Source organism: Rhineura floridana, chromosome 9 (genome assembly GCF_030035675.1).
Source record: "Rhineura floridana isolate rRhiFlo1 chromosome 9, rRhiFlo1.hap2, whole genome shotgun sequence".
Classification (NCBI taxonomy): Eukaryota; Metazoa; Chordata; class Lepidosauria; order Squamata; family Rhineuridae; genus Rhineura; species Rhineura floridana.
Window position 1 is genome coordinate 81,002 of NC_084488.1, and position 14,754 is coordinate 95,755.

The window sequence follows — 14,754 nt, forward strand, 5'->3', positions numbered from 1 at the left end:
TTAGGATTGTAGTCTCAGAGGGCAACGCTCAGAAGTGAGTCCCAGAGTTCAGCCGAGCTTCCTCCCAAGCAAGCGTGTCTATAGGGCTGCAGCCTGTGTGTGTGATCAGGGAGGTCTCTGGCGCAAGCTAAAGCTCACCCAGCGCAGGGATTAAGAGTTCGGGATTACGCTCAGATTCAAATCCCTAGGCTGCTGCTTAACATCATTGGAAAGTGGTCTCAGCGTAAACTACCTCACAGGGTTGTTGTGAGGATAAAAAAGGAGAGGGAGGAAGAGCCACGTGTGTCACTTTGAACTCCTTGGCTCGGAGAGGCTGGAGGGGAGGGTAGATAATACATTAATGTCTTTTTCAATAGGGCGTTCATTGGTGGGCCTGGCAAGCTGCTGTTTCTCACCCTCAGCGCCCCTCATCCGGCATTAACCGCACAGATTTGCCCTGCAGAGTTGTAGACTAATGTTAAATGGGGAAAAGCACTCTGTGTATGGCCAAAGGCACTTTGGTTTCAACATTCCCCTCCCAAACGGGAGGGCACCTTCTCTATATCTCACACTGTAGGCGCCCCTCCTCTCTGTTCCCGTCTCCTATTTAGGGGGGTGGGGAAAACCAACCTCACAGACTCTAAATTCCCCCTCCCCCTTTCCCGCTCCTCTTCTTTTCCGAGCGATGAATTCTGCGCTCTGCTCGCCTCCCCTTTCTCAAGCCGCCGCGATCGGTGACTCTGCTCTCGTTTGCCGGCTCTCACACCTACGCCGCCGCCGCTTGCTCGCGCATGTGCACTAAGATGGCGGCCGCTGCTGGAGGGCTGTAGGAGGCGGCTCTGCGGCGGAAGGAGCGACTCAAGGCTCTGCGGGAGCGCACCGGAGCGGCGGCCAGGCAGGTCGGTTGGGCGGGAAGCAGGGTTCGGGGCAAGGGAAAGGGCGGGAGGCTGAGAAGGCTCTTGGGTTTCCTCCGAGTGTGAAGGTGGTGGTGGGGCTTGTTGGGGGAGCGGCCAGCTGACGCCATCATCCTGACGTCATCCTCGCGTGGCGTAAGAACCGAAGAGGAGGCCTGGCGGGTCGGGCCCCGCAGAGGCCAGTTTGGGTGCCTCTTGGAATCTGCTTCCCTCCTCTGCCATCCGCTGCTCGGAGGTAGACTGCTCCTGTCCATGCACGTTCTGCGTCAGGGGCGAGGAACCTTCGGCCGTCCATCTGTTGCGTGCTAAACTACAACTCCCGTCAGCTCCAGCAAGCAAGGCCAACGGCCGGGGAGGGGATGGCAGTTGCATTTTAGCAACATGTGAAGAGCCAAAGGTTCTCCACATCTGCTCTAAAGGGAATGACCAGACACCATGAGTTAGAAAGGGGATTTTAATTGGACATTAAGAAGTTTATGGCGGCATGAGCTGTTCAGTGGGAAAGGTTTAATGTACAGAGTGCTGTGGGCGATAGTGGACTCTCATTCATTGGAGCTTTTAGAGTAGAGACTATATGGCCACCTAGCAAGAACAGATTTCCTGGACTGGCAAGGGGTTCGACTAGAACTCCCTCCCAGCTTTTAAGGTTCTGCATCTTCAAACTAGAAATGTTTTTTTAAAATCTTAAATTGAATGAGAATGCAAAAACCTTTGTATCTGCAAACCTCAGTTATGAGATTTGGGGTCTTGGAAGTGGGTATGCGAGTATGGGCGGGGGGCTTGGATCTGCTGGAATCTTCAGAAATGAGATCTAAAGTGTGGGGGTGGGGTGAGAAAGGTGTAGGAGCTTTTGGAGGTCTAGAGCAGCAGATTTGGAATTGAGGAGCACAAGAACAGGTTAAGAGGCCACAAGGCAAAGGATCTGAAGAGGCAGCAGGAATGTCTGTATGGGATTCTTTTGCTATGTATATGGTACCAAAAATGTTTTTTGATTATAAAATGCATACCATGCATTTGCTGGAGTGGGGCTGTGTAGCAGAAGGAATGGGGTTTGTGTTTGAAACCGGGGACTGAGTACTGTGGTGGAAAAGTTGAGGTCATATAGGTAGGAAGATGTGACAGCGTGGCTGATGGGGTATGCTTTTTGTGAAGTCTTTATTAAATACATTTAACAAAGTAAAACCATTCTCATATAACTAAACACAAACATTCATATTTTAAAGTAAAAAAATAAATGAAATGAAAAACTATGGAACTGTGTTATATTCCTTTTATTCTTTTTCCCTTTAAAGTGAAGGGAATATCCATAAAGAAGATGGATAAATTTTGTCCTGTAAACTGTTATTTCAGAACATAATAATGACCAGTGCCTCTTAAATAAAGCCTCTTAAATCTTTCGACTGCCTTGGTTTGTCTGTTCTCTGGCTAACCTGAATCTAGTCTTATTCTGGCACTGGGCAAACGCTTCATTCGCAGCACAACAGATAAATCTCTTTGTTTGCCCTTTTTTCCTTTTCTGAACTATGTCACTCTCAGCATTAATGCCATGTTACAAATTTTATCAAACCAATCCGGAATTAATGAAGCTCTTTACTTTTTCCATGCTTTTGCAATGTTTTTTTTTTTAATGTAGTTTGCTTTTGAGCTGATGGTGAATGGGGTCAAATGTGCAAAGTGCACAGAGTTATTGGAATGGTAGAAGATATCCTGAAGGGTTTAATGGGACTGGCTTTTGGGACTGTAAGATCTGGCAGCACCAGCGGGTGATAAGGATTCAAACGTTTGAAAGCTGGAGTGCAGGCCATAAGCGTCCTGGGACGTAGCTGAGTAGCTTGGTGTCTGTTAGGGACTGTCTTAAAACTGGGAGAGGTTGCAGACACCATATGCAGAAGGATGTGTCATGCATCTCTGGAGATTAACCACCGCTGTTTTTCATACTCCTTCTGAATGTTCTTCTGTTGGACCCCTAAGTTCTCCTCCCTTGCAGAAAGTAAGCTTAAGTACATACAGTTGAACATAGCACCTTCTCCATTTATTTTGCCCTTATCAAACAGGAATCTGCAAGCTCCTCAGGGCAGAAATAAATTACGGGACTTGTGTGTTTAGATAAAAAGTGGGCAATGTTTAGGTTGACAGGTAGTCAACTTGAGAATACCTTTAACTTTTAAGAAGGGATGTTGCCCTCATGGTTATGAAGATGAAACTTGATGTCCTCCATTCCTGAGAGCAATCTCCTTTATAATTTAACACACTGATATTTGTCCTGTTTTCACACATTCTAGCCAAATCTTGTTTTTAAAAAAAGAGTTCAAATTTGCATTTACTGCTAGGGGACTGTCTGCACAGCCCAAGGCAGGAAAAATGAGAGTGTAGTGTAGGGGCTAAGAGGCTGTGTTATGAACCAGACATCCTGGGTTCAAATCCCAAGTTGGCTCTGAACTGAGTAAGCAGCCTTGAGAAGGTCTGAGCATGCTCAGCCCCTGTCCCCAATATGGGGGTGATAATACTGATCAATACCTTACAAGGTGATAGTTTATAGATATCATTGGCGCAATGTGCATGGACCACTTTAAACATTCTAACTATGTAAATGTTAAGTAGTATTTATTGGACATTTTCCTTATGATGGAAGGCTTAAGCATTTGGGACTTAACCTTGGCTGGGGGTATGCTTAATGATTATAAATGACGTTGAAAGGCAAAAAGAATATATTTGCTGTGAACCCAGCAGTGAAAATATTTGGCAGGAGGTTCAATTGACATTGAAGAATACAGCTGTTAGTTCCTTTAACAAGAATGTGCCAGATTCATGATCTGTCAGAGGCTGTTCATGTAGAGGGAAGCCTCTGTGTTTAGAACACTTTTGAAAATGAGTTAATAGGCACTAACAAGAGCCAGCTATTTCCATTGTTTTGTTACCTGTGTTGGGAGCATCTGGCCACCTACTGTTAGAATATTAGGCTAGAAAATATTAGGCAGTCCATATTCGTGATTTGAATTCTTTCTCCAGATCTCAGGGCATATCTGTATAGATTTAGCATTGGACGGTTCATGTATAACCTGTGTCTCATGTTAATATCCACACTAAATCCCAAAAAAACCTGACAGTGTGTACTGAATTGGCAATAATATAAGGAAGGAATATTATTGGCCAATCTCAGCTGAGGCCATTTAGTGCTTGGTCTCTCACATAGTTTTGTATACGTCAAATCTTCCCTTGTCATTGAAAGCCATTGCTTTCATCCCTTGGAAGCCTTTTGTTTCTTAATTAAAAAGAAATAAGATAGCTGAAGGTTTCCTGGCACTTTTATTGCCGCCAGTGCCCCACGAAGTTGCGGCTCTATGAATTATCCATGTTAAGAATAAAGCGATCTGTCTGGCAAGATAGGCCGTCTACCACACAGCTCATGCTTTAGTAATAGTTTGACTAATAAAGTTTCTGACAGCTCAGGAAAACGGATTGCTGTAGACGAGGCTCACCTCTATAGTTTTGACAAAATATGCTTTGGAGAGTTCCAGTTTGCATCTTGGGTGACCTTTTTGGCACTGAAAGGAACAAAATAAGGTCACAGTCTTTACTGGGATGGTTTCCTGTACAAGCCCTATTGAAATGGAGAGAGTGGATAGAGAAAAGTTTTTCTCCCTCTCTCATAACACTGGAGCCACGTTGGTGGAACCGCAATGGTGGTTCTCTGCCTCCACGGTCAAAGGCAGTATGCTTCTGAACACCAGTTGCTGGAAACCGCAGGAGGTGAGGGTGCTCCTGTGCTCAGATCCTGCTTGCAGGTTTCCCATAATGGGCATCTGATTAGCCACTGTGAGAACAGGATGCTAGACTAGGTGGGCAATTGGCCTGATCTAATAGCCTCTTATGTTCATATGAAATGGATGTGATTTGCACAACAGCATATTCATTAACCTGAATATGCTGCCTCTCTGTGGAGGCTCCATCTCAGAAATGGGGCAAAACAGTAGGTGATGGTCAGGGCTAGATGGGCCTTTCGTCAGATCAAGGTGAACAGGGATGTTCTCTCCATGCAGTTGTTTAATGTGGATTGTGCTGGACAAAGAAATGAGTTACATTGCACACTGGTGTCCTTGGTTGCAGTGATCAGAAAGGGAGAGGCTGTGAATGGCATGGCAGTTCATGAACCAAGTGACGTGGAGGGCTTGGCAGTTCCACTAACAAGTGGTTGTACTTGTTTGGTACTCTGTTCCAACTCTGAAAAACCAAATAGCCACATATTTTTGCAAGCAGATAGTCGATGGTGTTCATGTACAAGATGGCTGTGTTTGGACAGATGTAGATAAGCCTCTGCGTGCAGTTGTGCATTTCCTGTTTTCATGCCACATGAGGAAGTAGAACAGCATCTTTACCCCACATTAAGCACAATATCTTTCAAGGCCCAAAGAAAATTAGGAAAGAAAACACTTGTGCTGATGTGATAAGGTCTGTGGTTTGCTCTGGCTGAGATAGGAAGTTTAACTCTTGTGTTTCTGCTGAAATTCAGAATACAAATGACATATCTTCATTTTAACAACCAGAGCCTGGTTTCTCTGGCTCTTAAAGTACTTGCTGCTGTTTTAGCAAATGGTCACTATCAAAACTCAGACTGGATGGTTTTCAAGGGGAGGAAATCCATTATTAACAAATGGATTTTAAATTGTATTTTTGAAACATGGAAGTTATAGTAACAGCTCTTAAAAATGCCGTGGCTTAAAATGATACAAAATTCATTATGAACATGAATATTGAAGCTTACGCAATATCTTAAAATTAAACCTTAAAGGACTTTTAAACCCCATCAGTCAAACTTATATGCACACTTTATTTTAAAGTAGGAGAGAGAAGCATGTGCTAAACCTTTCGCATGGAAGCCGTGGCTTGAAATTGCTTCACTTTGGTCATATCCATTGAACTCAAAGCCTGCCTTTTCTATGTAAATAAACAAGCTGAGGCAAAAATATGTGGCTTCCTAGGTCAAGTATTGTAACCCATGGTCTACTGTGGTGTTATCTTAAAATTATGCATTCAGACTCTCATGCAATGGCATGGACATTTATTTGGCTCAGTCATTAGCTACGTTTGTTTCTGAAAAGTTCTGTGCTCTTTGTGTTAGAGTAAGTGATCTGGCTTGGTGTCCTTACATAAGTGTACAAGGCACGCCAGAGAGAAACCCTTCATTTCACAGTTGCTCCTCTAAGCATATATTAGTTCTGAAGGTTAAAAGGTATGTGAACTGTATGACTACATGTTTTGTATCGTGCTCCTGGGAAGTATGGAAATGGACTGCCTTCAAGTCAATCCCGACTTATGGTGACCCTATGGATAGGGATTTCATGGTAAGCGGTATTCAGAGGAGGTTTACCATTGCCTCCCTCTGAGGCTATTCCTCTCTAGCTGGCCAGGACCTGCTCAGCACAAGCCAGCCCCTTCCTTAAAGACCTTCAGCTCTCATCTTGTGACACCGAACATGCCTTTTGGCCATGTCCCCAAGTACAGACATATAGCTCTTCTGGGACCAGTAATGTGTTTTGGATTGTGAGGAAGAACTCGACAGCCTTTCTTATTCATGCTGTAGCTGTGACTGGAGGGGTGTGGCCAACAGGTCAGTAATTTAATTTGGTCCTCTTTCCTGGTGGATTTCAGTCAATCCAGTTTGTCAAAGCGGCTTCTTGCAGTTTCTGTTTCCTGAGCGCATCAGCTCTAGCAGTGGTCCTGACCTGTTGGTCCCCTGTTGAAATACGAGTGGTACTCTTGACTCCCACAGCTTGTCTTTCTGGTGTGCATGGCGTGTGTGAGACAGGAAATTGAAATATGCAAGAGGATCATAAGGGTTGAACTCAAGCCTCGTTGAACAAGGAACTGTTGAGCTTTCTAGCAAGGTCCACCCCAGACCTTAACCACTAATGCATCCAGTTAACCGTGCATGAAAGCACTGCATGAAGTAAACTTAAAATAGCAGCACTTGGTCCCACAGGAGATTTTCAGAGAGCTTTGTGAATATTGCCTGTATCAAATCTCTCATGGGACGTAACAGCTCATGAACAGATGCAAGAACTGAGAAGTGCCGTGTGAATGAAGAGAAAGGAACCAGACTAGTAGTAGCCACTGTGGTGCTCTCCAGTTGTTGCTGGACTATAGTTCCCATCATCCCTGGCAGTTGGCCATACTGGCTGAGGTTGACAGGAACTAGTCTGCAGCAACATTTGGAGTGCACCATGTTGGCTGTCCCTGAGCTAGACTGTCAGAGTGCTGGCTGCCTCCATGTTGAAGGCTTCTGTCTCTTGGGCTTTGGGGCTGAGCTTGCTCTCTCTGTCTCCCATTCCACCGAGGCTCCAGTTCGGGGATGGGGAACGTCAGGCCCAGGGGGCTGAATGCAGCCATCCAGGCTTCTCTGTCTGGCCTTTGGAACTCTTCCCAGGCCATACCCCCGCACCGGTCCTGCTTCTCACCCCGAGTGTTTTTGGCTAGCTGGAATGTGTTTTTGAACGGTGACCAGGCTTCTTGCTTGTCTTCATGGAGGACAGAAATGGGTGTGCAAGTGTGTGTAAAAACTAGTGCACTGTACAATGGTAATATTTGCACTTATTGCTCTGCCCACTTTTTCCTCTGGCCCCACTCACTACTGGCTTGCAACCCTTGGAAGGGATGTTGTCACTTGCTATTCCCTCTTGGTGTGTAGAGTCTTGCAGGGCCCAAAGGGAGTCTTACAGGGCCCAAAGCCTTGTTCTGCCAAAACTTGGTCAGGGAGGTTTATGTCCCACTTGAGCCCCCATGCTTTAGCATCAAGAATCATAGTAGAGCTGGAAGGGGCCTATAAGGCCATCAAGTCCAACCCTCTGCTCAATGCAGGAATCCAAATGAAAGCATTCCTGACAGATGGCTGTCCAGTTGCCTCTTGAATGCCTCCAGTGTCGGAGAGCCCACTACCTCTCTAGGTCATTGGTTCCATTGTCATATAGCTCTAACAGTTAGGAAGTTTTTCCTGACATTCAGCCGAAATCTGGCTTTCTGCAACTTGAGCCCATTAATCTGTGTCCTGCACTCTGGGATGATCAAGAAGAGATCCTGGGCCCCCTCTGTGTGACAACCTTTCAACTACTTGAAGAGGGCTTGCAGATCTCCCCTCAGTCTTCTCTTTTCAAGGCTAAACATGCCCAGTTCTTTCAGTCTCTTCTCATAGGGCTTTGTTTCCAGTCCCATAATTATCCTTGTTGCCCTGTTCTGAACCTGTTCCAGTTTGTCTGCATCTTTCATAAAGTATGGATGAGGTCTAACCATTGCTGAATGAAAGGGATAGTAATGAATAGTACTTGATGCGATTTGGAAACTATACTTCTTTTGATGCAGCCTAAACTAGCATTTGCCTATTTTGAAGGGATCAATGTCGGGCTGACTGGTCTGTAGTTCCCAGGTTCCTCCTTTTTGAAGATATGGACAACATTAACCCTCCTCTTTTGGAAGAAAACTGAGCCAAAGTAGGAATTGAGTACGCCTGCCTTCAAGTTCATCCTGTTTGTTTCCCATACTCTGGGCATTAGCATATAGACATGGAAGGCCATGTGATTTATCATCTGGATTCCTTCCTACCTTTTTATGAAGATTATTGTTGGGCCCCATTAGAGCTGTTCTCTCAGTTCCTGCTACTGTGCACAAGCTGTTGTCTGTCGTTACTGCCATGTTTACTTCTCCCTCCCCCTTAAGATTCATTTTAAAACTCTCCTGACAAACTCTCCACGCACCCAGTGAGCTTCATGGCTGTGTGGGGATTCGAATCCTGGTCTCCCAGGGCGTAGTCCAACACCTTAACCACTACACCACACTGGCTCTCACTGTAAAAGCCTAGCATGGTGGGGTAGGGGAGTCTAGTGGAACCAGGTAAACCGCATTTATTTATTAAATTTATATCCCGCCCTTCCTCCCAGAAGGAGACCAGGGCGGCAAATAAAACACTAAAAACAATCTAGAACATCTAAAAGCAGACTTTAAAACATAGTAAAACAAAACATCTGTAAAAGCATCTTAAAAAGATTCCAACACAGATGCGGACTGAGATAAGGTCTCTACTTAAAAGGCTTGTTGAAAGAGGAAGGCCTTCAGTAGGCACCAAAAAGATAACAGAGATGGCGCCTGCCTAATATTTAAGGGGAGGGAATTCCAAAGGATAGGTGCCACAATAACACTCAAGGCCTGATGCCTTTGTTTTGCGGGCCAGACCTCCTGATAAGATGGTATCTGCGGGGCCTTCACCTGCAGAGCACATTGATCGACTGAGTATAGAAGGGGTAAATTTAGGTAAAATTTGCCTTGGGGTCCAGCACAGAAGAGTAGGTGGCATGTGGGGTATGCATGCGTTCACCTTATTTTTTTAACTTCCTTCTGAAGTGCTTTCCCCGTCCCAAATTGTCTATATCCTTTGAGCCAGGCTTGTGGTGCTGCATGTATGTTAGGTAATGGGATTTTTTTCCCTGCTGTGTCACTTCTTAGATGGTTCCTAATTATTTTTAAATGTTGTTAGATTGTTTTAAATATGTTTTGTTTTATTTTGAGTTGTGTTGTTTTAACACTTTGATGCTTGCTATGCTGGGCTCCTTTGGAATACAAACTTAATAAACAGATGAATAAATTTCTTTGTGAGCTGGTGGTGGTGGGGTTTGCTGACTCTCTTGGAGTAAAGGCCTCCCGATCCAGTAGTTGCGCCAGCTATTTCTTGAACAAAGCCGAAGCTATTATTCAAATCCCCCCCTCCTCCGCCCCCCCTCCAGAATCTGGCTCTTGGCAATAGAGTGTTGCTCAGAGTCAAAGAGGCACTCGGGCTCTCCATGATGTCTCGGGGCTAGCAGAGGGCAGGAAAGGTGGTGAAAACTCTCCTTCAGTGCAGACGACGTGACAGCTTTGAAAAACTGCTATCATGTTTTTAAATCTGTTGGCGCCAGTCTGCATGCTGGTATAAATAAAGAAGCAAAAGAGGATTAATTGTGGATAACATATGTGGAACAAGACTGTGAGAGGACTTTCTAAACACATTTTACAAGTACTTAGAAAATAAGGAATTTTATAGCAAAATACCTTCCCTGCATAAGCGTGCTGTGTTTTTCTTCTCTTCTCCTCCTCCCACCTTGCCCTCAACTTTTTCACTCTTGGCTACTTCTCTCTCTGTCTTTCCTTGTAGTGATTATTTATAAGGGGTCACACGAAGGAACAAAAATTTAGCCCACACATAGCCAACGTGGTACCCTTCAGACAGGGCTGGCCCCAGACATGCAGGGGCCCTTGGGCACAAGCCTGCCCCGGGCCCCAGCAGTGCCCTTCCACTATTCATGGCAGGATCGCTGCCGCAGATCGCACAGTGAGAGCTTTGGAGCCCCCACCATTCCCATCTTGGCTCATGGTAGAGATGCATGAGTGTAGCACGCATGCGTGCCATTGGCTAAGATGGCAGCAGAGGCTTCAGCCGCCGTCTGGGTTAAGGGCAGTGCTGCGTGCCCAACCGCACAACAGCCAAGAAAGGTAAGTTAAATCAAGGGAGTGGAGGGGGCTCCGGAGCTCTCGCTGTGTGATCTGAAGCAGCGATCCTGCAGCGAATTGCAGAAGGGGAGGGCCCCCTGTAGCCCCAGGGGCCCTCAGCCAGGACCCCACCTTGCCGCCCTTTGGAACCGGCCCTGCCAGATGTTGCTGGGCTACCTTGACTACATTGGCTGTGCTGGCTGGGGCTGATGGGAGCTGTAGTCCAACAGCTTTTGGAGAGCACCATTCTGGCTTCACCCTCTGAACGGGGTAAGTATTGGTTACCTTAAGATGCGTTGTGCTGCTTTTCTCTTGCAGATTTAATTTGCCTCAAGCCAAGACATGTGGATGTGGCCTCTAAGTGTGTGTGCTCTTAGATTCCCATGTCAGGAGCCCGTTCCTTTGGTCTGCCAGATGTTAACTGTGCTGTTTGTCCTCTCCCTGCTCTGCTCCAGGGTAGATCACTGGAACAACGAGAAGGAGCGTGTTGCGGTCATCACAGGCTCTGCCCTCCTCATCTGCAAATATGACTTCATCATGCTCAAGTGCCTTCAGCTGCAGAGGATTCCCCTGAGTTACATCAACCGCGTCTGCCTGGGTTCTTTCACCTTTCCGGAGAGGTCATTGGACAAGTGAGGCACACATCTGCTGGTAGTCAGCATGTTTCTGGGGATGGATTGTGATGTTTTCAACCTGCTTTTTTAATGCACACTAGCTAAGTGGAACCTCAACCGCACTCTCCCCAGTTGTGATCCTCAGCAACTGGTATTCACTGCCTCCATCAGTGGAGGCAGAAGATAGCCATCGTGGCTAGTAGCCAGGGCTAGCATTACCCTCCATGAATTTGTCTAATCTGCTTGTAAAGCCCTCCAAGTCAGTGGCCATCGCTGCACCTTGTGGGAGCGAATTCAATAGTTTAACTCTGTGCTGTGTGAAGAAGTATTTTCTTTTGTCTGTCCCGAATCTTCCAACATTCAGCTTCACTGGATGGCCTCAGATTTTAGTATTATGGTAGAGAGAAAAACCTCTCCCTTCCCCCTTTCTCTGCACCATGCCTGATTTTTTTACATCTTTGTCACCTCTACATGCCCGCTCTTACTTGCCTTTTCCCTCTCACTTGCCCCAAGTGCTGCAACCTTTCCTCACAGGGGAGTTTCTCCATTCCCTCTACCATTGCGGTTGCCCTTTTCTGAGCCTTGAGAAGTCTAGGCAACAGGTAAAGGGTGCAATCCTGCTGGCCAAGGGAATACAGGATGTGGCAGATCTCTAGCTGAGCCGGCTGAGTCCAGCTCAGCAGGGCTATGGTGGCATAAATCCCTCATTCTAGCCAAGCCTGGCCGAAACGTGGCTCAGCTGAGACCAGCATAAATTAAGCTGGCATAAGTAAAAACAAAGGGGGTGTGATGGGGCAGGGCCAATGGGATGGGGACTTTCACCATATCCTACTTCCATTCCATTCCACTTGGTATGTGACCAGCAGGCCTGGCTTAAGTTAAGACAGGGGAAAGTTCTGCGGGCTCAGCTGGTCTTCCCCACACACACACACACCAAGGGCTCCTGAGCAGAGTTAGAATCTGGCATACTTTCAGCTGGTTTACGTTAACCTATAGGATTGTGCCGTTATTATGCTGGCTTCCTCAATGTAGGATTGCTCTTAAAGTGAGTGAAGCCAGCAAAGTGTTGTTGTGTAAATTTGTATATTTGTTAAGCAGAGATTGTCAACGGTCTGAGATGCGAATGTGCCAGTGTGTGCGTTTACCTAAGTGGCAGGCTTTTACCCTGCATTGAGATCACTGAGACTTAAGACTTAGTAAAAGAAGAAATGCTATTTTATTTATAGAAATACATAGTAGATAGAAAGGCATACCTGGTTCTAACTAACTAACTAAGTTGAAGGCGCAATGCCCAGGCGTGGGAGGTGCCCCCATGGCTCAGGAGAGAGAGAGGAGAGACAAAGGTGTCTCCTCTCTCTCGGACAGTTGGAGAAGAGAGGAAAGGGTGGAAGGAGGAGGGGCAGATCAGCTCCCTAAGACATATCAGTCTAAGACAGAAGGAAGTCAGTCAGAGCATCACAGGGAAAGGTAGTCAAGCCTATCCATCTGGAGGACCCGAACTCTACCTCCATTCTGGAACACAAACAAAAGGACAAAACAGGAGTTGCTCTTGCCCCACTTCCAACACAAAGAAGGCAACAGCCTTCTTATTCAATGGGGCAAACTCTCTCAGGTTCCACTCCCAATGTTTTCTGGGCTTATCCTCTGCTGTAATTATATGCCATCCAAGGAATCATGAGGTTTGCTTTTAAAATATCTATTAAAAAGATCATCTTCATCATAATACAAGGTCCTTAAGAAAATAATTGCTGAGGTTCTTATGAATGGCTGCATGTGAATTGAGCAGGCAAGTTTGAACACAACTTACATTCCAACTGTGGAAGAGCCTTCCTTATATTTGTTTCCAACATCCAGCTCCTTGTGATTTTTGCATTGCTGCTCTTTTCATCCCCCACACCTTCCTTTTTGCTTTTGTTTTTAAAGGCCAAGCTACATTTCGTTGTAGGCATCTCAGTACAATCCTTTCCAGTGAGAGATGTCCAATTTCAAGGAAGAGTTCTACAGACTGTTAGGTAGAGTCCCCACTTTAGAGAGATAAGATATCTTCCAGTACACATAACGATCAAGCCTTTGCACTTTGCTTTTAATCTTCTGTCTGGACAGTGCTAGGTGGTAACCACTGTGCAAAGCAGTTGTGACTAGAGATGTAAGAAGGCATTGTCTCCTGTTCCATGCAGCAGTGGGCCTCTTGGGAGTTGGTGAAGCAAGCCTTAAAAGGAGGGAGGGGGCTTGGTTTGGCTAGGTGGACACCCTCCCCCCAAGCAAGGCACCCTCCTGAACGGGCTGGTCCTCCTCCTTCTCACCCTGCCTCTCTCCAGCCCCATCCTGTTCCTCTTCCTCCAGCGCCAGACCTGGATTTAGAATATTGGTCAAAATGTTTTCTAGTTTAAAGAGGTGGGACTATGAGGGACTGGTGTGGGGCACAATTAGATAAAATCTAAAAGATACGGATCCTAAAACCACAAAACCGTCATGACAGTTGTACCATTAATGGTACAATAGGCAAGCAGAGTATGAGTGTAGACAAACAGACATTCTCACCAGGCAATAGATTCCTCCCACCCCCATAGCAGCTTGCGCTTCTCAGCTCTCTCAGTTCCAGCTAAATCCAGGCAGAACATTTTCATCCCTCTCTCTCCACCATTCATAACAACAATCCTAACCACCATGAGGGAGAGGGCCAAGCTGAGCATCTGGGCAGGGACTTCCAATGCCTTGGGGCCACCATGGAGAAGGCCCTGCTCCTGTATCCCTGCCCATTGTACTTCTGATCTGACAAGGGTGGGACATGAAAGAGATGGGCAGGATCAGGATCATGTATGAGGAGATGGTTCTGGCCTTACTATTCCAGTACCACCAATGGGATTTATTTATTTATTCGTATGCAAAGAAATGTATGCCCCACCTTTCCTCTCCAGAAAGGAATTGCTCAAAACAGCCTACAAAACATGGGGGGAAAGGATGAAAATAACAATCATTAAAACACAATTGAGAGACAATGCACTTCGCAGAATAACATACACTCAAAAGGCTAATCCCTGCCCCAAGGACCTTGCAGTTTAACAGAGGAATGGAGAGTCTGGGGCCTTCTAGATGTTGTTTGTCTCCAACCCCTCTTTCTCCTGGCCAAGGACCCTGCAAAATTGCCCCCATGATGCCAGTCACCACTGCTTTCCTTCTGTTGGTGGAAAGGAAAGGCAGGAGGGTATAAAGACTATTGGCTTGAGGTCACCATTCCCGTTCGCAAATTGCTGTGCCCGCCTCATGCCAAAGTCAGACTCCTCGCATTGTCTCTCCTTGGGACGTGCCCAAACTTGGTTTCCAAGGAGCGAGGCCACGTTGTTGTGGCTGTGTTGTGCTAAGGTGAGAGGGAAAGAGGGGCATCCTGTCTACATAATGGAAAGGAAACAGCCCGCTTGGCACACCTGCCAAGATCTGAATGCTGCAGAGATTAGCTTATTCAAACACTTTACCTCATCTCAGAGGTGACCTTGGACTGACCTTGTTTTGCCTGGAAATGGGCTCAAAACTGAGAGGTGTTTGCAAATCTTCCCAGCTGGATACCTGGGCAACTGGAGATTCTTAGGGAAGGATGTCTTTGTTGTGGAAGATGTTTGTTTATTTATTCCCTTTATAAACTGCTTCCCATCAAACATCCCAGAATGATTAAACAATTTAAAGAATCAACAATAAAAGCATATATTTAAACCATTTGAAATCTAATACAGTTACAGAGT

At 46.0% G+C, this 14,754-nt stretch overlaps 1 protein-coding gene across 2 annotated transcripts in view; it reads left to right on the top strand.

Moving 5' to 3' along the window:
* Positions 1-660: 660 nt before the first annotated feature.
* LOC133363936 (uncharacterized) overlaps positions 661-14,754 on the top strand; it is a 55,451-nt gene continuing 41,357 nt past the window's right edge. Inside the window, exons 1-2 of one of the 2 annotated variants that reach the window (XM_061583702.1) lie at positions 661-878; positions 10,859-11,035. The gene's annotated coding sequence lies outside the window, so the exon portion shown is untranslated. The remainder of the gene's footprint in view (positions 879-10,858; positions 11,036-14,754) is intronic. The other variant, XM_061583701.1, reaches the window with a different exon arrangement.